Consider the following 27,049-nt stretch of genomic DNA (forward strand, 5'->3'; position numbering starts at 1 on the left):
ACTGAAATACTCTCTACAGATCCAAAACTCAGAGCTCTGACATGATGCTACAGGCATGTAGAAAGTTCCATGAACAAAGTTATTGTATAAATGTATAAACATATGAAGTGTAAATGAATTTAGTGTTTAGTCTTAGGTCCCATCCCCAAGAGACCTCGTTATGTATGTGTAAATATTCCCAAATCCACGAGAGTTTTAAGTCCCAGATGCTTCTCGTTTGGCGCATCATGGATAAGGAATCTTACATTCTTCCATCCTTCTGCTCCCCACCTGTCTCTTGCTGCTATTCAACACTTCCGTCTTAACTAGGTTGCTTCAACCCTCCGAGCCTTAATTTCCTCATGTGTGCAATTTTTTGCACCTATAAAACTGGATTAATGATCACAGTCCTGGGATAATTAAATAGGATGAATCCTGGGCTGGAGACTCAAAGCCCCAGGAAAGGAAGGAGCTGTGGAGGCCCCCGACAGATGGGTTATGTTTTCCCCAAACTCACAAGAACGGGGTGGTGGGGTGGTGGTGTGATCAGTTCACATTTGACTTTCTCTTTTTTAGTTAGGAAAAGAAACACATTAGATACCTGTATTGGCTGACTGAAGGAAAACCGAATTTCAAACCCAAAGACTGCATGAAGTATCAACCATGTTTAGAATCGGCAGATCAAATTCTGAATTTCAAATGTAAACAAGCATTTTCTGATATGACATCCGCCTACACGAAAGTGTTAGGGATAAATTAGATTAAGGTCAGGGCCACGGATAGCTTGTTAGTATCCTCAATACCACACCTTTGTTGTTCCTAGCGGTCCCGACCTAGGGTTGCCAGAGGTAGGCTATTCCCAGAAGCCCGCAGACTGAAGGACCCTGCAGGCCATAAGACTGCTCGAAAACACTTCAAGTTCGGTGTGATAACCTGGCACTGTCACCAGAGGCCCAGCTTCAAGGTCTTTCCCCGTGACCATTCCACGGGAAGGAAATCCCCAAAGCTCTGCCCTCTGGTGGCTCTGGCCTCCTGCTCAGCATTATCATTGCGCTTCCGCTGGGCTGTCGGTCACTGAGGAAACAAACTTGCCGTAGAATCCTTTCCCAGGCTCTCCTTCCCTTGTGAAATGGACCTCGGCGCTAGTTACAACGACCGTGCGAGGTAAAGTTGGTGCAAGCAGCCAGACTGTTCAGCTGTTTAAGGAGATAGAGATGTCTGGCACCCTGCTTTGATCCTTACCTAATGCGTATATAACACTGTACTCCATAAATGTGCACGATTATTGAGTCAACAAAATAAGAGAAAAAGAGAAACATAAACAGGAACAGCAACAAAAAGACTCTGGGAGGTTTTAATACATACCAGTGAACAGGATCCACCTGGAATCCACCAGAGCAGACCTTCCACATCTGAGTCCTTTTAAATGTGTAGTCCTGCAAAGGAACTCCAGCTTGCAGAGCCAAGGCCTAGCTCCCGTGCCTGCAAAGCCTCCCCAGTTAGACTATTCTCCCTACCTGTACCTCACTGCACAAACCTCTCAAGAGACACCAGACACTGCATCCGCACAATCGCCTGAGTGTCTCCTGATCATTTCATGCCTGGAAGGTTTTACACAACTGTCTGTTGGCCTAGGACCCAACTATCTATGGTGTAGCCCACGGACCAATAAGCATCAGCCTCACCCAGCATCCTGGAAGCATAGTGTCTCAGGGTTTCTATTGCTGTGATGAAACACCATGACCAAAAAGCAAGTTGGGGAGGAAAGGGTTTATTTGGCTTCCACTTCCACATTGCAGTCCATCAGTGGAGGAAGTCAGGACAGGAACTTAAACAGCAGGAATCTGGAGGCAGGAGCTGACGCAGAGGACATGTGGGGGTGCTGTTTACTGCCTTGCTCCTCATGGCTTGCTCAGCTGCTTTCTTACAGAACCCAGGACCACCAGCCCAGGGATGGCACCACCCACCATGGGCTGGGCCCTCCCACATCAATCACTAATTAAGAAAAATCCTTACAGCTGAATCTTATGGCAGCATTTTCTCAACTCCTTTCCTCTCTAATGAGGCTCCCTCCTCTCTGGTGAGTGTAACTTGTGTCAAGTTGACATAAAACCAGCCAGCGCCCATAAAATCAAAATCTGCCCGTGCACAGACCACCAAGCTCCAACACTGTGGTCTGAGAAACCTTCTGAAGACCTCACATTCAGGCTTCCAACATCACTCAGCTCCAGCATCTTCACCCCTGTTAACCTAAATAATAGAGATCGTCTAAAGAGTAATGACGCTCACTTGGAAACAGAATGGTTAGGCATATAGAAAGATGATGGACAGGACATTTTGTATGAGGTTTCAGTGGTCCTTGTGCAAAATTGGGGTCCTGGGAAGCCATTTTGGATTATTACTATGAAGCTGTCATACTTACGAGAACCCTTTCTGCATAACTTTTTGTCTTGTTGACACCAGTGACTCCATTTTGATTCTGGCAACTTCCACATGACCTTCCTCTTGAAAGAGTAAACTCTTTGGTCCTTGCAGTGTTTCCAGGTTTGTGTTGCTCATGGAGAAAGAACTCAGAAACAAGCCACACCAAGGAATTAGTGGAATAAGAGGAAGTCTTATTACAAAGACATAGTATACACCTTTAAGGTGAGTGTCTTAGGGTTCCTATTGCTGTGAAAAGACACCATGACCATGGCAACTCTTACAAAGGCAAACATTTAATGGGGTGGCTTACAGTTCAGAGGTTCAGTTCATTATCATCATGGTGGGACATGTCCATGTGCAGGAAGGCACGGTGCTGGAGAAGGAGCTGAGATTGCTACAATTCGTGCAGGCAACAGGAAGTGAACTGAGGCGCTGGGCATAGTTTGAGCATATGTGAAACCTCGAAGCTCACCTCCACAGTGACACCTCCAATAAATTCACATCTACTCCAGCAAAGCCACACCTCCTAACCCAGCCACTCCCTATGGGGGCCATTTTCTTTCCAACCACCACAGTGAATAAGAGCTTTTCCAAATACCCTTTCTCCATCTCTCTGGGTTTTGGATAGCTCTTCTTATGAGGGAAAAAAAAATTAACAGAAGGGAGGGTTATTCGTAAGTTAGACTGAAACAGGGAATTCCAGGAATGGATGAATATTTCTCCACTCCTGAAACCTTAAACCCCAACCCAACACACTTACCCTTTTGTTCTTACATGAGGTTTAGGGATGTGTAGTGGCTTCAGTGCATGATGGAAGCAGCCAATTTTATGAGCCTAATGACATGGAGACTCCATTAAAGTGCAGCCACACAATTAGTGGCTGACTCAGCCCGCCATGTCTACCCAGCCATTTTTGGAGGGCCTTAATTTTCCACTCTTCGGTTGATAAGTCATGTTCTCCAGCTCTATGACTCCACCAGCCTCTCTTCAGCACTGCAGTGGGGTTCCTTCTTTTCCCTATCTAGCCCACCAGAAAACATCGCTCCCCATGTTTTCCTCGAACAAAACTCAGGCTGAGCAAAAATAGCCTCGCTGCCTGCTCCAGGATAGCTGGGCTCCCTAGGGCAAAAGCAACCATGAGCCAAAGAGCTTAGATATCAAGACTCAGACTTTGTCCATGGAACACAGCTTCAGGACCCTAATTTCACTACATCTAACACACCAAAAGCTGTGCTATCACGGTGAAGTGCTGTATGGACCCAAAGCCACCTTGCAACATGGACCTTAACACCCCTTGTCCTGGCCCTAGAAGTTCTTTTTCTTTCTTTTGTTTTGAGACATTATTGGGATGTTCACCCTTCCTACAGCAAATTTAATAAGCTCAGTTTGGTTCCGTTACTATATTTTGTAAACAGTGAGCAGTCATTGTTACTAAGTTATTAGGGTGGGAGCTTGGGTCCTGGGTAGGTAGCCCCCTAACACATGGGGCTGGGCCGTTCATCTTCAGTGGGCCAGTTAAAGGGCCCAAATAATGACGAAAAACAGGGAAAGGGTGTTTACTCAATATGGTCATATTGGGAAGAGGAACAAAGGGGCTGAGTGATACCCCCTAAGACATCCCTGGGGGTGATCACACGATGTTTAGGTGTGCACGACTAAGCAGCCTCTGCTGAGGTGTGGTCCTGGCCATCATTCACCCGTCGATATTCGGCCTTCAGTTTCTCGTTTCGACTGTCAACACTGTGTGAAATCTCTTTCCAGCGGACAGTTTCCTCCTCTGGCCGGCACCAGGCTACAGCTTTTTCCTTCTCTCAGCGTGAGATTCCTGGGGAAATTCCAATTTCTTGGGGTCCATTGTTTCCATAGCCTGTCAGCCAAAGAGAGGGGGGTATACAAGTGTGTGTTTAGAATGTCTTTATTCCTTCCAGGAAGCGTGAAGCATATCCAACACACAATACCGCAATTATTTATCTGCGTGGTGGCCACTTCGCCACTCATGGCTCGGTCCTACGCACACAGACTCGGACAGACACATCCTGCACTCGGTTCAGGAGGCCTTGATGAAACCCAAATAAGACTATGAAGAAGCACATTCTCGAAGGCAATTTAAATGCAGAAAGATGCCCCCTTGTGGCCTGCATCAGAGGAGCTGTGAATATTGACAGGAAGAAAGAACATGTGTCTTATGGTTGCTCCACACTGAGCCGGAGCCAAGAGGAAGCTGCGTCCTGTTCCTTTCCTCCTCTGCAATGCTCAACGCTGTTCCATCATCCATAGCTCAACCCCAAGTACGCGCCACAGGCGCATACACAGAGCCTGCGAACCCAGAGATCAACAAGAGAGAAGCCAGAGCCTGAGGCATGAGGCAAGAGGAAAAGCATTGAAGAGAAGAACTAAGAAGCAGGAAGTGTTGAGAGAGAGAGTGACCCCCAGGGAAGGCATTTCCTGTCAGCCTGGAGAAAAGAATCCAGCACCCCTGCCCCCCTCCTGCCTGCCCCAGCAATGCCCTCCACTCCCTAAAGGCACTGTACTGATTCCCAGGAGAAGCCAGTTTCCTGAGCAGATGGTTCTGCAGCATTTGAGGGTGGAATGTAAGGCTTGAGCTGAAAGCCAAGGGCTATCTCATACATCCTGTGTATGCTTAGATAGCCATTGTTTGTCGTTGGTCGACCAATGTTTACGACGTATAAATATTTAAGTGTGCAATATACGTAAGACTGGCTTGGCTATCTTAGTGTGATACTGTTTCCATCCATCCACTATAAAGATTAGGTACTAGCCAAGAATGTCTCAAGTAAGAAGAATTACAGTGTTACAGGCTGCTGGCTGCAGAGGAAGGGCAGGATGTAGAGATGCACAGCTCCCCCATAAGGTGCCTTTCAAAGTAAGAGGACAGCAGAGACAGGAAAGGACAGAGCCGTGCTAAAAACATTCTTTAGCAGTACACAGTTACATTCCTAATACAGAGCAGGAATGAGTCCTCGTCCCAGAAGGTACACACGTGCGTGTTCTTAGCACTTTTCACCACAGCCCATACGTGGACATAATTTAAACATTCACCAAAGGTCAGACAGAAAAGTAAACTGAAGGGTATTTGGATAGTTTAATGTAACAGAGCGGTGACAACTTGCTGCCACATTTGCTATTAAGAGTAAATCTCACAAGTATGGTTTAAGTGGAAGAAACCAGAGCCAAATACTGGCAGAATTAATATAAAGTGAGAGTCAGAGAAACAGCTCCTCGGGCAGTGGGCTAGATAAGAGTCCTGCTTCCCAGTTTGATTGTGCATATATGGTTGTGCTATTTGTGAATTCAGGGGTATATTTTGATATTTGTACTTGTGCATGTATATGTGAGTGCATGCTCTTGTATGCATGCATGTGTGTGCATTTGTGTGCATACAACTATATATACATATATACACATATAACACATTTATGAAATGCTCTTAAAATGTAGGAGAGATTCCAGATAAGTTAAGTCTAAAAGGGGAGAGTAAAAATGGAGAATAGACTATGTGGATATAAATCATTTGTACTTTAATATATATTAGTGTTTTCTAACTATTTCGTACCCCTTAAATAAGTTAAACCCCATGAGGAAAAGAGTAGCACATACTCAGTCACATTTGTGTCCTCTGAATGCCCCCAAAGAATCACACAACGGCTGTTCAGGAAATACATACATAATAAAACATTTGAAGACAGGTGATGGTGGCACACACCTTTGATCCCTGCACTCAGGAGACAGAGGCAGGCACATTTCTGAGTTTGAGGCCAGCCTGGTCTACAGAGTGAGTTCCAAGATAACCAGGGTTACACAGAGAAACCCTGTCTTGAAAAACCAAAAACTAAATAAATAAATAACATTTGAATGTTCTGTTAATAGCAAAGTTCCCTTTGATAGATATAGTGATTGAATAAATAAATGTATACCATGAAAAAATTAATAATTACAGGGAAAAGGACTCTCTAGGTGGCTGTAGGACACTTAAGAGCAAGAGCTGAGAAAAGGCAAACAAACCCACATGTGACCATATTGAGAGTGGATTTTTAGTGAAGTGACATTACCATTGTGTTGCTATCTGAAAAATTGACCCCAAACATAGCAACTTACAACTATAATCATATATTTTTGCAACCGTTTTTGAGGATTAGGATTGTGATAGAGACTTAGCTTGGGGGTTCTGTTTTGGGGCCTTCTTTCCAGGATGAGGTAAGAGGTAAGCTGACGTTGAAGGCCCTGAAGGCTTGGCTAAGGGTATGGAGAGCTGTTGCCTGCAGCCTCAGTTCCGTCCCACGTGAGCCTCCCTGGGAGATGGCTCCCAGCCTGCCCAAAGCAGCCATCGAAGAGGCAGAGTATGCGGGAGACACAATCACATCATGACTTCGCCTCTAAAGCTACACACGGTCACGGCTGTTCCATTCTGCCCTTTACATGGGAGTCATGAAGACCAGCCACACTCTGGTGGAAAGGAATTGGGTTCTGTCTTTTGAATCCACCAACAGAAGATTTGTGGACATGATTTAAACCAGTGGTTCACCTGTGGGTCGTGACCCCTTTGAGTGTCAAATGACCCTTTCACCGGCGTCACATATCAGAGATCCTGCCTATCAGATATTTACATTCTGATTCATAACAGTAGCAAAATTAACAGTTATGAAGCAGCAATGAAATAATTTTATGGCTGGGGGTCACCACAGCACGAAGAACTGTATTAAAGGGTCCCAGGATTACAAAGGATGAGAACCACGGCATTAAACCATCACAGTTCCCCATCTTCTGGGCACAAAGTATTTCTGTTCCTCCCACATATACAATTCTACTATCCTTCCCAATACTTGCCAAAGCCTCGAGCTTGTAGGTCTCAGATCCAAGCCAGATGCCTGCTAAGCCAGGCCCTATGCAGGTGAGTTTCCTTGGGTATAGTTCCACAAGACACAGCCTCAAGTCGATTTTCTCTGTCAGAGTTCTGTGTGCTGGAGACACTGCCATCTGAAAAGCCTATCTGCTGACTATCACTTATCTATTACCTCAGCTCATCCTCCATCTTTCTCTGAGGCAGCCTCTTTGCCCTTCAGGCCTTTGAGCTTCCGGCTCGTGTCTTCAACTTCCGCCTACAGGTGCACTGGCATTCCAGATAAGACATAATGGGCCCTGGGGATGCGATCTTGGATCTTCAGGCTTGCACAGCAAGGGCTCTATCCATTAAGCCATCTCTGCAGCCTAATTGTCTATCGCCGTGTAGCTGACCCATAAATCAATGATTTAAGGAAATGCACATTTATTATCTCAGTCTTGGTGGGTCGGGAAAGCTGGGCTCTGCTGGGTGTGTCTGACTTCTGAAGTGCAAAGTGCCATTGGGACTATTGTCCTCTCGAGGCCTGATTGGGGCTGGAAAATCTGCTCCAAAGATTGGTATGACTGGTGGACTTGGGCCTCACCAAAGAGATCTCTGCATAGATTGTCCCTATGTTTTCATAACATTACAGTTGATTGCCTCCATGGTAAGGCAGCCAAGAGCAATTACAGTAGGAACTGGTGTCTTTTAGGACCTAGTCTTAGAGGAGATATTTTGTCAACTCCACTGTGCTCTGTTTGTCTCGCAGAAAAACACTGATGAGATCTAGGAGTGGTAGATAAGAGTGTGAATCTATAAGTCTGGGGTCATCTATCAGGGGTCATCGTGGAGCCAGGGGAGTACAGTAGTGACCCAGGATTAGAAGTTGGATGGAAGAAAACCACGAATGGTGTGGATGCTGGTACTGTCCCTTGCCCTGTGATCTTGAGCTATCAACAGTATTCCAGCATACCCTGAGAAGGGAAACAATGGCCATTGATTCCACCAGATTAACCATGATTCGGTGATAATGACTAATCGACATACTGTATAAAGAATCCACTGAAATCCAGGCACTGCTGGTTTGTAGGAGAGGTCATTTGATGCCCCATGAGCTTGGAAAGCATAATTCCTACTCCCAGCACCGTGCATGTGGTGGTTAATCTTGGTTGTCAGCTTCACTGCTTCTAGAATAAACTAAAAAAACAAAACACAAGTTGTTGAACACTCCTGGGGGGTTTTCTTTCTTTCTGAAGCAGGAACACCCACTCTAAATATGGGCAGTCCCTTTTGGTGGCAGCCCACATAAATGGACATGTAGTTGGAAGTTTTCTCCTGTCCCACCAGGCCCCCCGCAGTCCCGCAGCCCTCTTATAAAATAATCACCCAGAAGCTTATATTAATTATAACTGCTTGGCCATTAGCTCAGGCTTATTACTGACTAGCTCTTACACTTAATTTAACCCATAATTCTTATTTATGTTTAGCCACGTGGCTTGGTACCTTTTCTCAGTTCTGCCTTCACATCTTGCTTCCTCTGTGTCTGGCTGGTGACTCCTCACTCAGCCTTCCTTTTCCCAGAATTCTCCTTGTCTGCTTCCCCCACCCATACTTCCTGTCTGGCTACTGGCCAATCAGTGTTTCATTTATCAACCAATCAGAGCACCATATATTCACAGCATACACAAAGACATCCCACAGCATGGACATTGAAGAAGGAATCTTTGCTTTTCTGCCTCCTTGCCCTTCCTCTCCCTGTCAAGTCTGTCCTCTTGCTATGGCATTCCTTCATGGCTGTTAGGACCTACTTCTTCAGGGTTCCAACACAGACTGAAGACCAGCAGCTCTCCAGGAGTCCTCCATGCCTTCAGTTCCAGGCTGGGACTGAAGAAATCCAACCTTGTTGACTAAACGAAACAACTACAGGGTTCTCTCACCTTCTCCACTGTGAGACAGCCATCCTTGGACTACTGGATGGCTTCCTGTAACAATGTTGCTCCATGGTTACTGCTTCAGCTCCTGCCTTGGGTCCCCACTGCAGCTTTCCTGTGTTATGGATTCAACCTATAAGCTAAAATAAAGCCATCCTCCCAAAGTTGCTTTTCATCATCACAGCATTTATTACAGGAACCTAAAGCAAAATGGGACAATCAACATGGAAAAATCACTGCTTTCCCCTAAGCCTTGGTTTTCTTAGCTTCAAATGGGCATACTAAATGCATTAATGAGCTTTTACTGCAATTCATGTATGTACACACATCTCCTACACACACACACACACACATACACACATGCTCACACACACATCCTAGCAACTACTAATCAATTGATAAATAGTTACTATTGCAAATACCACCTGGCGTTTTATACAATGGCGAGTCACTGAGTTATTAGACATCTTGCAGCTTTGGGAATTTTTGTTTTATTTTGTTTTGGTTTGGTTTGATTTGTTTCAAGACAGAGTTTCTCTGTGTAGCCCTGGCTGTTCTGGAACTCACTCTATAGACCAGGCTGGCCTCGGACTCTCAAGTGCTAGGATTAAAGGCGTGCACCACCACCACCACCACAGGCCAGCTTTGGGAATTTTAAACTAATGAAAATGGTCCAACTCTCTCAGTGACCAGTAACTCACCAAACAGAAAACCTGTTAGCTTCTAACTCTAACCCAATCCCACCACCATCTTTCCTTGTAGTCTACTTTTCTGTTGCCGATAATTAAAGTCAAAGTGTACAAAAATGTTTACCGTAGCTTCTTTCACTTTGTGTCTTTTAACAGAGAGTTTGGCAGGGTCAGGCTATGGAGCTCATGCCAGACACTGTGAACTTTTGACAGAATTTGACCCGGGAGCTTGTTCTAGTGTGTCATCCCTGAGCGGCGACCAGAGGGTAGTAGCCGGAGGTCAGCGGCACTGAGTCAGGATCTGACGCTGTGCTGAGTGGAAGGTCACTGAGGGCCACACTGGGCGGTGTTCAGAGATTCCTGAAGTTGTGCTGAGGGAAATGAAGGACACTTAGCCAATCCCAGCTCCTCAGCCATAAATTGGAAGTGTTTACATGCATCTATTGCATTTGTCTCCACGGGGCTTCGTGGATGGTCAATCAAGGTAATGAAGTATCCCACACACCGAAAATATATTGTTAAAATAGCAAGCTTGTGTGAATCAGAGTTTAGTAGCTTAGGGGTGTGTGTGTGTGGAGGGTTGTGTGATATGTGGTGTGTGTGTGTGTGTGTGTGTGTGTGTGTGTGTGTGTGTGTGTCTGTGTGTGTTTCTAGGGATCCATCCGAGGGCCTTGGACATGGTAGACAAGAACTTTCCCACCATGCCACAACCCTTGCTTTTGTTTTTGAATGTCAGAGTCTTGCTATATACCACAAGTTAACCTAGAACTCAGTATGTAGCCAGACTCACCTAAAACTCAGGATTGCCCCACCTTGCTTCCTGAGCACTAGGGTTACTGTGCCCAGCCAGTCCAGGAATTCTTAATAGACTTTTAAAACTTCCAAATGATGCCCTAAAATATCATGACTTATTTCTATGATAAAGCAAAATTCATGGAGATATCAAATCATTATGGGGTTAGTCACAAATCTGAAACATTGATGCCTGTAGCTTGAGAGTTTTCTCTCCAGGTCCTGCCAGGCCCCGGCAGTCTGACAGACCACTTATAAAATAAACACACAGATGCTTATATTATTTAAGCTGTTTGGCCTAATGGCTCAGGCTTCTTGTTAACTGTTCTTATATCTTAAATTAACCCATTTCTATTAGTCTATAAGTTGCCATGTGGCTCGTGGCTTACCAGTACCTTACATCTCGCTTGTCGTGGCGGCGGCTTGCAGTGTCTCTCTCACTCAGCCTTTCACTTCCCAGAATTCTCTTCTCTGCTTGTGCCGCCTATACTTCCTGCCTGGCTACTGGCCAATCAGCATTTTATTTATACAAAGCAATATCCACAGCATCTGTCTTAGGGTTTCTATGGCTGTGAAGAGACACCATAACACAGCAACTCTTATAAAGCAAAACATTTAATGGAGGCGGCAACTTACAGTTGCAGAGGTTCCGTCCATTATCATTATGGTGTGGAGACACAGTGGTGTGCAGGCAGACATGGTGCTGGAGAGGTAGCTGAGAGTTCCACATCTTGCAGGCAACAGGAAGTGGACAAAAACACTGGGCAGTATCTTGAGCATATATGAGTCCTCAAAGCCCGCCTCCACAGTGACACACTTCCTCCAGCAAGGCCACACCTCCTATGGTGCCACCCCCTTTGGGGACCATTTTCTTTCAAACCCCCACAGTGGCAAATGTCAATGCTTAAGGAACCTAGTGGGTAACTAGAATGGATGATGGAGAGGAATATGGCACCTGTAGAGCACAAACCCCCACAGAGCCGAGGAAATGACACCTTCTGGCCTCGCTAGTGCTCTATGGGAGTATGGATGGGTCTTTCATCACTACAGGACAGCTATAGAGCATTTCCACTACATCAGAACCACTTTGTGCCATGCCACAGAAGCAAGGTGATGCTGCTAGGATCTTCTGGAAATTTATACACACTGCACTCTGTTGAATGTGCCCTAGCTGAGGCTGGTTGCTTCCTCATGGTTGGAGAAGTACTACGTTGTTTTGCCTTATCCCAAGCTATGGGATCTTTGTATTATTTCACATAGACTTGTACAGTATTTGTACAGTGAGTTATATGTTAAATAGAGTGTACATGGAACTGGAGAAACAGCTCAAGGTTTAAGAATACTTACTGCTCGTGCAGAGGACCTGGGTTTGCTTCCCAGCATCCACATGGCAGCACAGAATCACCTATAACTCCAGTTCTGGGGCATCAGATACCATCTCTGACCACTGTGGGCACCAGGCAGGTACATGACACACATACATACATATGGTCAATACACTCATAAACATAAATTTATGCCAGGCAGTGGTGGCACATGCCCTTAATCTCAGCACTCGGGAGGCAGAGCCAGGTGGATCTCTGTGAGTTCAAGGCCAGCCTGGGCTACAGAGTGAGTTTCAGGAAAGGTGCAAAGCTATACAGAGAAACCCTGTCTCAAGACCCCCCCCCCAAAAAAAAACACGTAAATTTATACATCTATGCAGCTGAAGGTTTCTCTGGTCCTGCCCAGCCCCACAGACCCTGCAGCCGCTTATAAAATAATCACTCAGAAGCTTATATTAATTAAAATTGCTTGGCCACTAGCTCAGGCTTATTATTGACTAGCTCTTACACTTAACCCATAATTCTAATTTGTGTTTAGCCACATGGCTTAGTACCTTTTCTCAGTTCTGCCTTCACATCTTGCTTCCTCTGTGTCTAGCTGGCGACTCCTTACTCAGCCTTCCTCTACCCAGAATTCTCATCTGCTTGCTCCACCTATACTTCCTGTTTGGCTACTGGCCAATCAGCATTTTATTTATCAACCAATGGGAAAAACATATTCACAGCATGCACAGAACCATCACCCATCTTTAAGAGAAAGGTTCACAGAAGTATTAGACTCAAGCAACAAAATCCATTTAATCTTATTCAGCCCTGTGTCTTCTACAACCTCAAAGTCTTGTCCTATTTAAAATTAATGAACACAGGGCACAATGTGGAAAGGTGGCTTGGCTTCTAAGAGAAAAGACCAAATAAACTAATTAATCCAAGAAAATCAGACACTAGGCTAGGCTTATGTCCAGGTGACCTTCCATGACCCTTCCACCAACCATCTTTTCATTAGCACCCAGGATATGGGGATGATCCTGGGACCCCCACTTCTTACAACTGAGCCTACAGGTACAGTTGTAAGAAAGAACCAGCTCCACCTTGCTTAATTAAGATCACTTCTGGGTGGATCTCTGAAAATGTAATTTTTTTTCTCTCCGTGTTTGTACATGTTTCTAAGGGACAAGTGACATGTGTGTACAGCTGTACCTGTGTGCAGGTGTGTATATGTGGAGGCCAGAACATAACCTCGGGTGTCATTCCTCAGTCACTGTTCACTTTGTTTTCTGAGACAAAGTCTGTCATTGACCTGAAGCTTGCAAAGCAGTCTAGGCTGACCAGTGACCCCTGGAGATCTTCCTGCTTCTGCTTCTCCAGCACTAAGATTTTTCATGCATGGGCCACCGCACATGGTTTTTAATGCACAGGACACCACACATGGCTTTTAATGTACAGGCCACCACACATGGCTTTTAATGTCATGGGTCTTGGAGAATTGAACTCAGGTCCTTATCTTCGGGTGGCAGGCAATTTACACAATAGAGCTATCACTCCAGACCAAAAATGTAATAATAATAATAATAATAATAATAATAATAATAATAATAATCTCTAACACTTGTCAGCAGCCTTCTGAGCACACAGATAGGTCCTATCCTGTAGCTTGAATACCTTCCACTTTGGTTGGTGAAATGTGGCATCCGTAAGGGCATTCCACACTGCTAAACGGTGCTCTGACTAATCTAATGCCATTAGCCTACGTCTCATTTATTTCCTCTATTATCTTCTTTTCCAATTTGCAACCACTGAGTAAATTATCACGGTATTTAACTTGTGGAGTTTTGTGAGCCGGAATTTTTTTAAATATAAAATAAATTTAAATATTAAATAAACGTAAATATCACCAAACCAAAAGTCCTCTCAAAAACATAACACCCAATAAGTGGCAATGATCCAGCATGTCTACGCCTGTGAACATTGACCTCTGGAGATTGGAAAGCCATGATTCCTAAAAGATGTACAATTGATATCACAAACTACGGCTCAGGCTGGCAGAAGTTTTTGTAAAGGTTTGGAAGGTTTCTTGGAAATATTTACACCAAAAAGGAGAAGAAAAAATAGAGGCTGATTAGAAAGTAAACAACTGGCTTACACAGTTGCTCTTACAAAGATTCATAAATTACCAACAGACATCTTATAACACACACACACACACACACATCACATCACATCACATCACATCACAATGAAAACTTACAGGTCAAACATGAGTCCTACCTCAAACACAACAGTCAGAAACCATCACTTTTCGTGGTCCAGGAGTTCTGTAGCTTACGAAAATTGTGTTCAGTAACAAATTTGACCCTCCTGGAGACTGTGGGCGAGGTGCACGGCTTCTAGTGTTTTTGCCTGTTTCAGCCAAGCCAATCTTCAGCAAAGCTTTAGCGGCCGCATCGCTAGATGGCGCTGAACCCGCTTGTGGAGGACCCGAGGAAGCCATCAGCATGGGACAACCCAAAACCGTAAAACAAGTTCCCTCTCCTGGCTCTATTTAAAATGTCCATACTCAGAGACAGACACGGGTGAATTAAATATGCCGCTGTGCATATTTAAAACGAATTGAATTTAAAAAAAAAAAAAAAAAAGAACGAAACAGAGAAGAGACTGCTAGCTCCGCGACTCTGGGTCCACCTTTGTCAGGAAGAAACCCAATCTCCGAACTCTAGAAGCCCCAGGAAGAAAACAGGAAGCAAAAACATTGTGGACCCTCTTTGCAGATAAAGCCTGCTGTGGGTAATATTTGTGTAGAGACAATGGGGGCCTGGATAATAAAGGCTCGAGGAGGAGACGGTTTCCTAACGCTGAAATGCAAGGGATTAATACAGAATTAACCAAAGGAAATATGAGGGCTAAGAACACATGAATGCACGGTGTCAGATCATAAAGGGGGTGGGGGTGCGGTGGGGACCAAGTGTTTCAGAACCGCAAACCATGGGGAGCAGAAAATGAACCTTTGAACAGAAGCCAGAGATTCGGAGCCGGAAGAAGCCTTATACAGCAATAGAACTGGCCCCGAAGATGAAATAATTCGACGAAATCCACTTTAGGGCTTTAGTGGCAGCCCTGTGAGGAACCCTCGCTGTGACTAACTTTTGCTTTTTCCATCATGTGTACGTCTAGCTAAAAAAACCCTTAGCAGAGGCTAAGGAAATGCATCGCAGAAGCCTCCCCTGGCCCTCTACTCTCCTCTGCACACGCACGTGTTCATGGGCACACACATCCACCATTGTAACAATACAGGAAATTGAAGGAAGCCATCCGAAACCTTGGCGGTGCCCGGCCACTGCTGCCCCAGATAACATATCAAATGGTAAGCTGGAAAGGAGCCCCGCTGGCATTCACACAGGAAGCCCGACTCTGAGCTGTTGGCCCATGTGTAACAACCTGCCCCAGATCCACAAAGAAAGTCAGGACAAAAACACACGGGGGTAAAAAGACAGAAGTGGACGATCTTTTATTAAGGAAGAGGACTGATCGCGAGATGTTTAAAGGGGGGGCGGGGCTGCTGACTGGGCAAGAAGTTTGGTAACTGTGGCATCACTGTCTTGTCCAGCCCAGGGAAACAGCCTTTTGAGGCAGTTGTTCAGATAACTCCAGTCAAAGCCACATTTAATCTCAACTGCTCTTAATGGTTCTAATTACCATCCAATACATTTGGGTCTTGGTCTGATGAGAAGTGATAAAGTTTGTCCCTACATACAATACAAGCCTTGGGACAGGACAAGGGGCCCCACTGTTTTGAGCCTCTTACACCAAAATGGGATGGATTAACTATTGCCTCACAGAATACTTTTCTTTTCAGAAAGGAGGTGAGTGTCGATGGCCTATGGCACTAAGGGACTCCATAAGCCCTTGGCTATTTCTCTCAGTTTAATTTTCTCTTTTGTCTCAATGGTATGGGCTTGGCCTCAAGAAAAGAAGAAAAAAAAGAACGAAGTGCCTCATTTGCCTTGGGGACAGTTTGGAGGTCTCTTAAGACTAAGGGAGACACACACATCCATCTCAGAACTCACCGGGATTCTTAAAAATGAAAATGACAAAAATCAGACCTATAACCTGGAGGTGTAGAGACAGGGGGGTCAGGAGTTCAAGGTCGCCTTCTACTTCATGGAAAGTTCAAAGTCAGCAAGGTTATTTGAGACCTTGTCTCATCAAGCAAAGGCAAAAAAACTTAGAAGGTTTCAAATAGCTTTTTAAGGTAGATTAGTGATAAAGTGGTCCATCTCCTTTTATTCACAGAAGATAGACTCCACTGCAAGACCCCAGAGGGTGCCTGAAACCTCAGAAAGTGCAAACCCCATACACAATGCATGCTTTGTTGTTTTTTTCCTTCCTTCCTTCCTTCCTTTCTTTCCTTCCTTCTTTCTATCCTTCCTTCCTCCTCTCTCTTTTTTGAGACAGGTTTTCTCTGTGTAACAGCTCTGGCTGTCCTGGAACTCACTTTGTAAGCCAGACTAGTCTCGAACTCGCACACTACCGGCCTCAGCCTCCAGAGTGCTGGGATTAAAGGCATGTACCACCACTGCCTGTCTGGTATTTGTTGTTTTTTCTAAGCATACAGGCTTGTACAGCATCTTAGCATTTTAAAATGAATGAAAGGCTACAAGTTAGTTTCTTATTTCAGAAGATGTATCAGAGAAAAGAAAAAACTCCCAAACTACAATATGCATAACAAGTGATCATAATTAATAGTATAAAGAATATGCATAAAATCAACTGTAAAAACATTTTTTTGCTTTTTCTAGTCAAATTCCAAACCATAGATGTATAAGGAATCTTCAAAGATAATTCCTCTTAATTTTGACTCTACCTAAGTTAAAAATATAAAAACTGTTACTAATATATATAAATGTAAAAAAAACTATTCTGTCAAGATGATTAACAAGAAAGGCCAACTTGGCAAATTAGTCTTCAGGCCTAATTTAGTCGTCCATCATCTCAGTGTTGAAAATTGACAAGATTTTTGGATTTTCCCCAAATCATAAATTACAGATACAAAGTATTTCTTTGCTGTATTCTATGGACACATCTTCCTGAATTCTCCTAGGGTTTTTCCACTTCATGTTTGGGGACCGTGATTGACAGCAGCTAACTGCAAACAAGGAAAACTGAAGCTTGGAAAAGGAAAGCCTGAATTTATCACACTGGAAATCAACGCTGAGAAAACTCAGTTATTAGCCGGGCGGTGGTGGCGCACACCTTTGATCCCAGCACTCGGGAGGCAGCGGCAGGCAGATCTCTGTGAATTTGAGGCCAGCCTGGGCTACAGTGTGAGTTCCAGGAAAGGCACAAAACTACACAGAGAATCCCTGTCTTGAAAAAAAAAAAAAACAAAAAAAAAAGAAAACTCAAATATTTATTCATTTTAAAGTGACAGTAGGAGCTGGAGAGATGGCTCTGTAGTTAAGAGCCATTGCTGCTCTTGCAGAGGACCAGCGTTCAGTTCCCAGCACCCAGAAGGAACAGCTCACAACCTCCTGTAGCTCCAGGTCCATGGGATCTTCCACTTTCTTTTGGTCACCGTGGGTATATACACACATAGCAAGCATTCACACAGACACATAAATTAAAAATATTTTTCTGAAAAAAAAATGACACATTGCATGTTATATCAATAACTTTATAAAAAAATATCATTCTGAACCAAAAATGCAGCATGAAGAGTGATGTCATTTGCAACTGACACATCTTGTTAGTGTGCAGCTTACCAGGAAGTAGATGGATTCTCACAGCCGCTCTGTGTACTCCATCTGTCGTAAAGTCTTGTTTCAGTAGAAGCATATGAAGAAAATTCAGCTCCTCTGTGAATAAATAGTTTCTTAAAATAAGTATGCTTTTTAAAAGTGCTATCCCAGGCTCAACAAGTAGCAGTTGTTTTTTAAAGAAATGTTAATTTCAGCACAGAATCTGCAAACTTACCAGCAGAGTTTTGAAACTCTGCTATCTACCGGAAATCCACTGATCTGTCTTGGCTTCGAAAGTATCCTAGCCATGCATGACTTCATAACCTTCAGAAAACATTGGTTCGTCAAGCTACATACACTTTCCAATTTTTAATATATTTTACTAAATGTCCCATTAACTTTTCCTAGGGAGAGGTGAATAAATGTCTATTCACCATAGATAAGGTCCCAGTGACTGAATAAATAAACAATCCCATCCAAGTCCAGCTTGGAGAACTAATGGGCTTAAGAGAGGTTATTTATAGGATTTGAGGAGTGTCTACAGCAGTGGTTCTCAACCTGTGGGTCGTGACCCATTTAGGGTTGCATATCAGATATTTATATTACAATTCATAATGGTCATGAAATTACAGTTACGAAGTAGCAATGAAAATAATTTTATAGTTGTGGGGTCACCACAACATGAGGAATTGTATTGAAGGTCTGCAGCATTAGAAAGGTTGAGAACCTTCTATGTCCTACAGCATAGGTGAGTATACACTAAAGCTTTCTTTGTCTTTGTCTTTGTCTTTGTCTCTCAGCAATGGTTAATGGTCTCTACACCCTCCAGGAGATGTGACTCCCCTGTGTCTCATGTCATCACCTGAGGCCTATGAGCTGCTCATATACTCCTCATGAGCTGCCTCAGGGTTCTTCCTAGTGGGCCCAATCATGTGAGGATCTCATCTCAGCAATCATTGATGCTCTGGTTCCAAGATTGCAATGTCTGCATCGTGTCTAGGAAATGGCATGTCATGCTGTGTGATCATTCAAAGACCACTCTTAAGGTCACCAGGAATCCCCATCAGGATGGTGGGGTCACTCTTGTGGGCTAAGTTTTTTGGTGCTTTTAAAGAGCTTTTAAAAGAGATTGTATGTGTGTATAATACATGTGTATGTGGTGTGTGTGTGTTTTGAGTTTTCTGTACGTCTAATATTCTCCCAAGTTCAAGTTTTATCTTTGTCCACCAGTACCATCTGACCTTATAGTGAAGGTGATGAGCTCACTTTTCTCCCATGAGAAATTATGAATGGAATATCTAAGTCTCAATAACTAAAGTCTCTTCCAGCACTTCATTTGACACAAAATTGAACTGTCAAGGGTTTTCCTCATGAAAACAAGCACGCTTCAGGGGTCAACGGAAATCTTGGGCATAGTAGTGTGGTCGTGTAATTCCCAAGCGGTCACACAGAACAGTAATTGAACATATACTCAAAAGTGAAGAATCAATCATTTATTTTTAATTACATTATTTTATCGTGTGTGGAGAAGCATGCACATGGAGCACACGTGCACATGTGCACGTGGAGGTCAAAGGACAACTTGTAGAGTCCATTCTCCTACCGAATGTGTCCTGGGGATTGAAACCAGGTCATCATGCTTGGCAGCAAGCACCCTTGTGCACTGAGCTGCTGTGGGATGGTCTGTATGTCAAATCTGTTGCTCTGATTGGTGAATAAATAAAACACTGATTGGCCAGTGGCTAGGCAGGAAGTATAGGCAGGACTAACAGAGAGGAGAAAAGAAAGAACAGGAAGGCAGAAGGAGTCACTGCCAGCCACCGCCATGACAAGCCGCATGTAAAGACGCCGGTAAGCCACCAGCCACGTGGCAAGGTATAGATTTATGGAAATGGATTAATTTAAGCTATAAGGACAGTTAGCAAGAAGCCTGCCACGGCCATACAGTTTGTAAGCAATATAAGTCTCTGTGTTTACTTGGTTGGGTCTGAGCGGCTGTGGGACTGGTGGGTGACAAAGATTTGTCCTGACTGTGGGCAAGGCAGGAAAACTCTAGTTACACTGAGCCATTTCAGTGGCCCCAACAATTCATTTTCACTAACAAAGGTTTTCCACTTTTCTTCCTTGTGTACATGTGCACATGCAGGCAGGTGCTCGTGAGTGTGCAAGTGTGTGACTGTGGAGGCCAGAGGACAACCTCAGGCATCTCTTTTAGGTGCAGCTCACCCTGATTTTGAGACAAGGTCTCCTGCTGACTTGGAGCTCACCAAGTACATGAGGCTGGCTGACTATCAAGCCTCAGGCAGCAGCTTGCCTCCTCCGCCTCATCAGTGCTGGGGCCAAAGGTCTGTCCATGTCCACCCTTATTCACGTGGGTTTTAGGAATCAAATTCTCCCCAGATGTCCCTCTCCACCTTTTTCGAACTCTGCTCCTAATTGCTGCGTGCTTTGCCTGAGGCTGGTGGTAGAAAGGGGGGAAGGTAGAGATGGGGTTATTTGCGTGGGAAGTTCCCATTGCTCTGGTGGCAACATACAGCTCAACGATGCTGTCTGGACACTGACTATCCCTTCTGTGGAGAGGTATGATGGGGGAATTGTAATAGGATACACTAATATTCTTCATATGGACAAGGATTCACCTAACCCATGTATCTAGACCAAACCTGACAAACGTAAGAAAGGTCAATAATAACAGAACACACACACATACATACACACACACACATACACATACACACATTCACACACACATACAAACATACATACACACACATAATACACACACACATACATACATACACACACACATATATATACACACACACATACACACACATACACACACACACACACACACACACACACACACACACACACTGCCACTTACTCAAAAAAACTTTCTCTAGCTAGACATGGTAGTCCATGCCTTTAATACCAGCACTAAAGAGGCAAAGGTAGCGGTCTGAGTTTGAGGCCAGCTAGATCTACACAGAGAGTTCCAGGACAACCAAAGCCACATAGAGACTCTCTTTAGAAAAAAAAAAGGAAAGATTCTTTAGAATTAGTTTATGGCTTGTTTTTAATCCCCTCTTTACCTCAGCAAGATGATCTTCGTGGCAGAGAACGTATCCTTAGCAGCAAAATGCCATCTCCCAGGCTAAATTTTATGGCTTTTCTTTCCTCTACATTCTGGTTGTTTTATTTTATTTGATATTTGGCCTCTCTATGTAGCCCAGGCTGGTCTCCAACTCAACATCCTCCTGTTTCAGCTTCTTGAGTACAAGGATTATTAGAGTCATATGTCACTATGCCAGGCTTTTCCCTGCCTTCAGCACCAGGGATTAAACTTATGAACTTGCCCATGCTAGGGACATGCTATACCCCAAGGCGCACCCACAGCCCTGTTGGTATTTGCTACTGAAGCTGGTCTCTTTCTTCATGATGAGTGGTCCTTACATTCAGCCTTCTCTTGCTTTTGCAGTGGTCTCTTTCCTTTGGCTCCTCTTCTATGCCTCACTGAAGACCCATGGTGATTTTATGGGCTTCACATACTTCCTCGGGAGATAATTCCTATGACCCCAGCGGCTTTCACTTGGTCTCTTGAAGCATGAATTTTAAAAGTTTTTATTAATTAAAAACAAACCCGGAGCCAGATATTGGGGTGAATGCTGGAAGATCAGAGAAGCAGAACAAGCCACAGCCACCTCACCTTGCCAATTCCTCAGCTGATCCTGTTTTTTCAGACTGGAAGCCTCTGTGTCCTCCTCTGAATGGGTCTCAGCTGAACTGCTGCTCAAAGCCTAAAAGCTTAACCTGCCTAGTTCCTGTCTTCACGCCTTATATACCTTTTTGCTTTCTGCCATCACTTTCCGGGATTAAAGGCTCACTTTCTGGGATTAAAGTCGTGAGTCACCATGCCTGGCTGTTTCAGTGTGGCTTTAAACTTACCTCTGTAAGTTTACCAGATGGATCTCTGCCTCCAAGTGATAGGATTAAAGGTGTGTGCTACCACTGCCTAACCTCTATGTTTAATATTGTGGCTGTTCTGTTCTCTGACCCCAGATAAGTTTATTAGAGTGCACAATATTTTGGGGAACACAATATCACCACAGTCTCTCCCATGAGTCATTGCTCCTTTAGTCACTCCAGGGAAGTCTTTGGAAGGTGCATGCTGGAGAGCTTGCGGCTCTCTGCAGAATGTGCCTCAGACAGATCAAGTGTATTCAGCTTCCAGTGTAAAAAGTTCCCTGCTGTACTGATGCTCACATCCAGCCATCCCTCAGCCTTTTCTCCCCATATAATCAACTTTTAAAATATCCTTAGTGTTGACACAGTAAATCCCCAAGAGTGTGTCTGTCCATCAACACAGAGTCTGCACACAATATGAGCTCCTCAGCTTGATTGTTTTTAGGTACAAGTAAGTGTTGTGAGAATTTTCTCCCTAGGAGGAGTTTACCCCTTCCTCATAACTGATGCTTGTTTCCACCACAGTTCACCCTAGAGAAACTGAGTTAATTAGGCTTCCTTAAAGATCTTGCCCGATCCTTAAGTGGATGTGAGGGTGTGGTAGTTTGAATGTAGTTGGCCCTCATAATCTCATAGGAAGTGGCACTATTAGGAGATGTGACTTTGTTGAAGTAAGGATGGTCTTGTTGGAGGAAGTGTGTCACTGCGGTCTTTGAGGTTTCCTATGCTCAGGATACCACCCAGTGTCTCAGTCGACTTCCTGTTGCCTGCAAGATGTAGGACTCTCAGCTACTTCTCCAGCACCATATCTACCTGCATGCCACCATGCTCCCCACTATGATGATAATGGACTGAACCTCTGAAACTCTAAGCAAGCCCCCTCAATGAAATGTTTTCCTTATAAGAGCTGCTGTGGTCATGATGTCTTTTCACAGCAATAGAAACCCTAACTAGGACAGTGGGTAGTCCTGAGGCAGGAACACAGGAAGGGCTGTACCCCGATGGATGATGGCTGCCCCCAACAGCTGCATAAATGAAGTCCTTCTCCCTCATCACCCCCAGCCCATGTACTCTAGCACCTTCCCCAGACCACGAAACCAAGTCCAATAAGGAAAAAAAAAATGCATACAAAGGGCAGGGGGAAGTGACTGTAATATCTTGCAAGGGTCCAATGACCCTTCGCACCCTCTCATTGTCCAAGGGAATGTCAACAATCTGCCTGATCACAATGGACCCACTCAAGTAGGCACCACGGATCTCATGAAGATGGTAGAGCCTTGTCTGGGGATGACAATGCCTTACAGCAAGTTGCTAGAAAATCTCCTTTAAAAGTCTACACTGTCGTCTTTGTGTGATGGGGAGCTGCACCCATGAAATCCCAACAGCATGACTGTCTAAACAAGACCTGCCTGACACCATCAAGTTGACATGCCAGTGAGGATGGGGAAAATCTCACAAGGCCCCCCCCCACTAGATGAAGAGCTACGGTCAATTAATTGCTGCTAAGAAAGGGAGAATTAGACCTCTCCAAGGACAAGTCCCCAAGCGGTAGACAAGTCTCCAAGTAGTCATCTTTAAACACATACAAATAGACTTAGCAGGTTGTATATATGTGTGTGTGTGTGTATGTGTGTGTGTATACACATCCATATTTATATAATAATAATGACAATGATGATGATGAGGAGGAGGAGGTCATGAATTTGAGAGGGAGCAGGAGGAGATGAAGAGAGGAGAGGAAGGGTCCTCAGACTTGGTCGCAAACACCTTTACCCAGAGAGCCAACTCACCAGCCCCAGTCACATTTTTTCTATCACAGGGATATTTTTTTTTTCTGTTTAGAAGTCTCCTGGGCTGTAGCAGCATTTCTCTTTGAGTCTGGGGAACAGATCAAGGCAATAACACATTTTATTAAGGCAGAGGAGGGCCAGAAGGACACGAGAGAAGTGTAGTTCTTCCGACCTCCTATCCTAGCACTACACGATCCATATGTGCTGTAGGCCAGGCAAGAACACTCGTCTTGACTGGAACATTCTGGAGGTGGGTCAGCGAGAGGCCGAGAAACCACCAGGCACCGTGAAGAAGCTCAGAAGGCAGCAGGAGAGGTATCCAGGTTCTCTAGGCCATTCTTCAGAATGCCTCGACTTTGCAATGGTTTGCGTGCTCTGAAAAGCAAAGCCGGGACCACCAGGGTATGTCCTGGGTGGCCACGCTGGCCTTTCCATCCAGTTCTTCACTGGGTCCCCACTTCAGTGGCCAACCTCCCGTTCACCTTGGCTCTCTGCAAAGACGTGAAACTTGCCTCCTGTCTCTCTGGTCTGCTCAGCTTCTTGGCTTGAACAATTTCCGTGTTAAACGTGGGCTCCACCGTCCCTAGTGGCCCTACAGGGGTAGGTATAGAAAGGAAACGGGCCTGCCTCAGAAAGGCCCATTTAACACCATCTGGTTAAAATCACAGGCATGAATGAGCCCACGGCAGACCTGGTGGCTCCAGCTCTCACTGTTCAAATATTTTCCCCCAGAATTATAAAAGTCACAGAGAAGAGAAATAAAGGGGGTGAGATCCTAGACCTTGTATGACTTCGATTATGTAATATCAGCCCAATTATTTTTTGACAAAAATCCCTGTTTTCTAACTGTCCATCCAGGACCTCGGCAGAGGGTAGCAAGCACTGATAACATTAGGTTAAAAAAAAAAAAAAAAAAAAAGCCGAGGCTGTGCATTGTGGTCAGTTTCCTTTGACTTTGGACAACCAAAGAAGGAAGCATCCAGCGAGCTTGCTCAGGAACTCCCGGCATGCACTGGTACTGCTTATCTAAGCAGCCGCGCCAGCAGAAGCGGAAGCGGAAGCCCTCCGCTGCTACACCAGAATAGAAAGCGTGAGTGCATGGGATGCTCAAGTGGATCTGAGAAACTCTCAACAACACCGTGGGGACAGCGGGGACAGCGCTGTGGGTCGGTCACTTGAGGGACACATGCCTAGGTCACTCCCTATTTAAACGGGACCGTGAGGAGGATGGGGGCAGCAAATAAAAATTCCATTGTTTTGCTTCGTGTTTTGAGGCAGCCCAGGTTGCCCTTTCATTAATAATCCTTCTGCCTCTCTGCTCAAGTGCTAGTATTAGATATAGGTGTGTGCCATCATGCCGAAGAATCTAATTTAATTTTTAGCTTCTGGAGCTTTAAAATTGTCACTCCTATGAGGTGGCTTTGTGGGGAAAGTTTCCTGCCACCAAGCCTGACAACTTGAGTTCATTCCCTAGAATCCATATTATGGAAAGAGAGAGCCAGCTCCTACAAATTGTCACCTGACCTCCACACAGGGGCTGTATGCATGTGCATGCTTGCACATAGATGTAGCGCAAATACTAATTGGTCTTAATAATAAAAACCTGGAGCTAGATATCAGGGTAAATGCTGAATGATCAGAGAGACAAAGGAGCAAGTCACAGCCATCACCCTTACCTCGCCAACTCCTCAGCCTCAAAGACACTGAGTTCCTGTTTCCTCCTACCTTATATTCCTTTCTCTGCCCAGCCATATCACTTCCTGTCTCCACCTCCCTAGTGCTGGGATTAAAGGCATGAGATCCTAAGTGCTGGGATCAAAGGTGTGTACCACCACTACCTGGCTCTGTTTTCTCTTTTAAAGTGGATCAAGTCTTGCGTAGCCCAGGGTGGCCTTGAACTCAACCGAGATCCATCTGCCTCTACCTCCTGAGTGCTGGAATTAAAGGTGTGTGCCACCACTGCCTGGCTCAACTCTATACTCTGATCTTCAGGCAAGCTTTATCTGTTAGAACACAAACAAAATATCACCATACACAGACACATACATCCAGACACACATACACAGACACAGACACACTCACACACAGACATATAGATATATAAACACACACACACACACACACACACACACACACACACACACACACACAAATATAAAAAAGCCAGGCATAGTGATATATGCCTTTAATCCCACCATTTCAGAGATAGAGACAGAAGGATCTCTGAGAGTTCGAGACCAGTCTGGTCTATGTAGCCAGTTCTTAGATAGCCAGGACTGCATAGAAAGACCCTGTCTCAAAAATATCAAACACATAAAGTGAAAAAACAAACAGAAATTTTTTAAAAAATTGTTCCTCCAAAAGCTGAATATATCAGGTAAACCATTTACCCTGGAGTATTCTGAATTTCGTGTCTGTGAGAAGAACATTGGTTTGAATTACAGTCTGATAAGTGACCACCAACTCAGCCACAGTACCTGGCTTGCATAGAAGTTTTATATTCAGGACTATCTCTAACTTATTTTAATCTGAGCCACACCTGATAGCAAGACATGGAAGAAGGGAGCTTTTGCTCTTTGCCTGCTTGCCCTCACTCTTGGTAGCAAATACATTCCTTCACTAGTATTAGAGACTGCCTGCCTCTTGGGGGACGTAGGCTGAAGACCAGATGAGACATCCAACCTCATGGATTAGCCATAGCATCAGTAATGCTCCTGGAATGGATCAGTCATGTCCTTTATATATTCCCCTCATTTCCACACGGTCTCCTGTATCCTTAAAACATCAGCGTGCAAGACATTGGTTGCCTTTGTGTGGTCCCTTCCTAAGTTTTCAAGCATATATAACCAATTTAGAGACTCTTCACCTAGTGATGGTTCCTCAGCTCGGAGTCCTCCATCACCAGTGATGGGTGTTTCATTCAAACAGCCCCGTCAGGAGAAAGCAGGGAAACACTCTGTTCAGTTCCTGCAGACGAGGACACGTCTACTTTTTTCTTTCATCCAAGGTGAAGATTTCATACAAAAGGCAGCATTTATCCTTTCGTTTAGGTTTTTGTATGCTTCTTTTCTTTCCTAAACTTGCAACTGACTATGCCAAATAATCGAGGTGTGAAATTGGCAATTTAAATATCTATATTCTACCTTCCTAGATCTGCTTCTGTATGTGGGGGTTTGAAATGAATGCCCAGTCTAGGATTACAGCTTTCCTTTTCATAGACAATGGAATTGGGCTCATGGTAAGATTCCACCATGACGCACGCAGCATGACCATGGCCACACGGTGCAGAATGGGATGGTACAACTCCTAACGTCATCTTCCGGTACTGCAGAATGGATGTCACACTCCAGTGTGGCTCAGTGAGCAGTAGGAAGAAAGAGTGTTATATTGCTCGTTTGGATGAGTACGTGAACCTTTCTGATACTGACGCAGAAGAGAGTTGCTCTAAAGCAAAGTCAAGAAAATACTTGGGTGAGGTAGGTCCCGCTAAAAGGAGATGATAATACTCTGCTAGGAAGTATCCCGATTAGAAATGATCAAGAAAGGTTGGGGATTTCGCTCAGTGGTAGAGCACTTGCCTA

General features: G+C 44.5%; 1 long non-coding RNA gene across 1 annotated transcript in view; it reads right to left on the reverse strand.

Moving 5' to 3' along the window:
- Window positions 1-2,757: 2,757 nt before the first annotated feature.
- The window catches only part of LOC119089219, a 34,132-nt gene continuing 9,840 nt past the window's right edge, over window positions 2,758-27,049 (reverse strand). Inside the window, exons 2-3 of the long non-coding RNA XR_005093092.1 lie at window positions 17,737-17,829; window positions 2,758-4,270 (exon numbers count right to left, since the gene is read on the reverse strand). This is a non-coding gene — a long non-coding RNA (uncharacterized LOC119089219). The remainder of the gene's footprint in view (window positions 4,271-17,736; window positions 17,830-27,049) is intronic.

This window comes from Peromyscus leucopus, chromosome 17 (assembly GCF_004664715.2).
Source record: "Peromyscus leucopus breed LL Stock chromosome 17, UCI_PerLeu_2.1, whole genome shotgun sequence".
NCBI classification, from domain to species: domain Eukaryota; kingdom Metazoa; phylum Chordata; class Mammalia; order Rodentia; family Cricetidae; genus Peromyscus; species Peromyscus leucopus.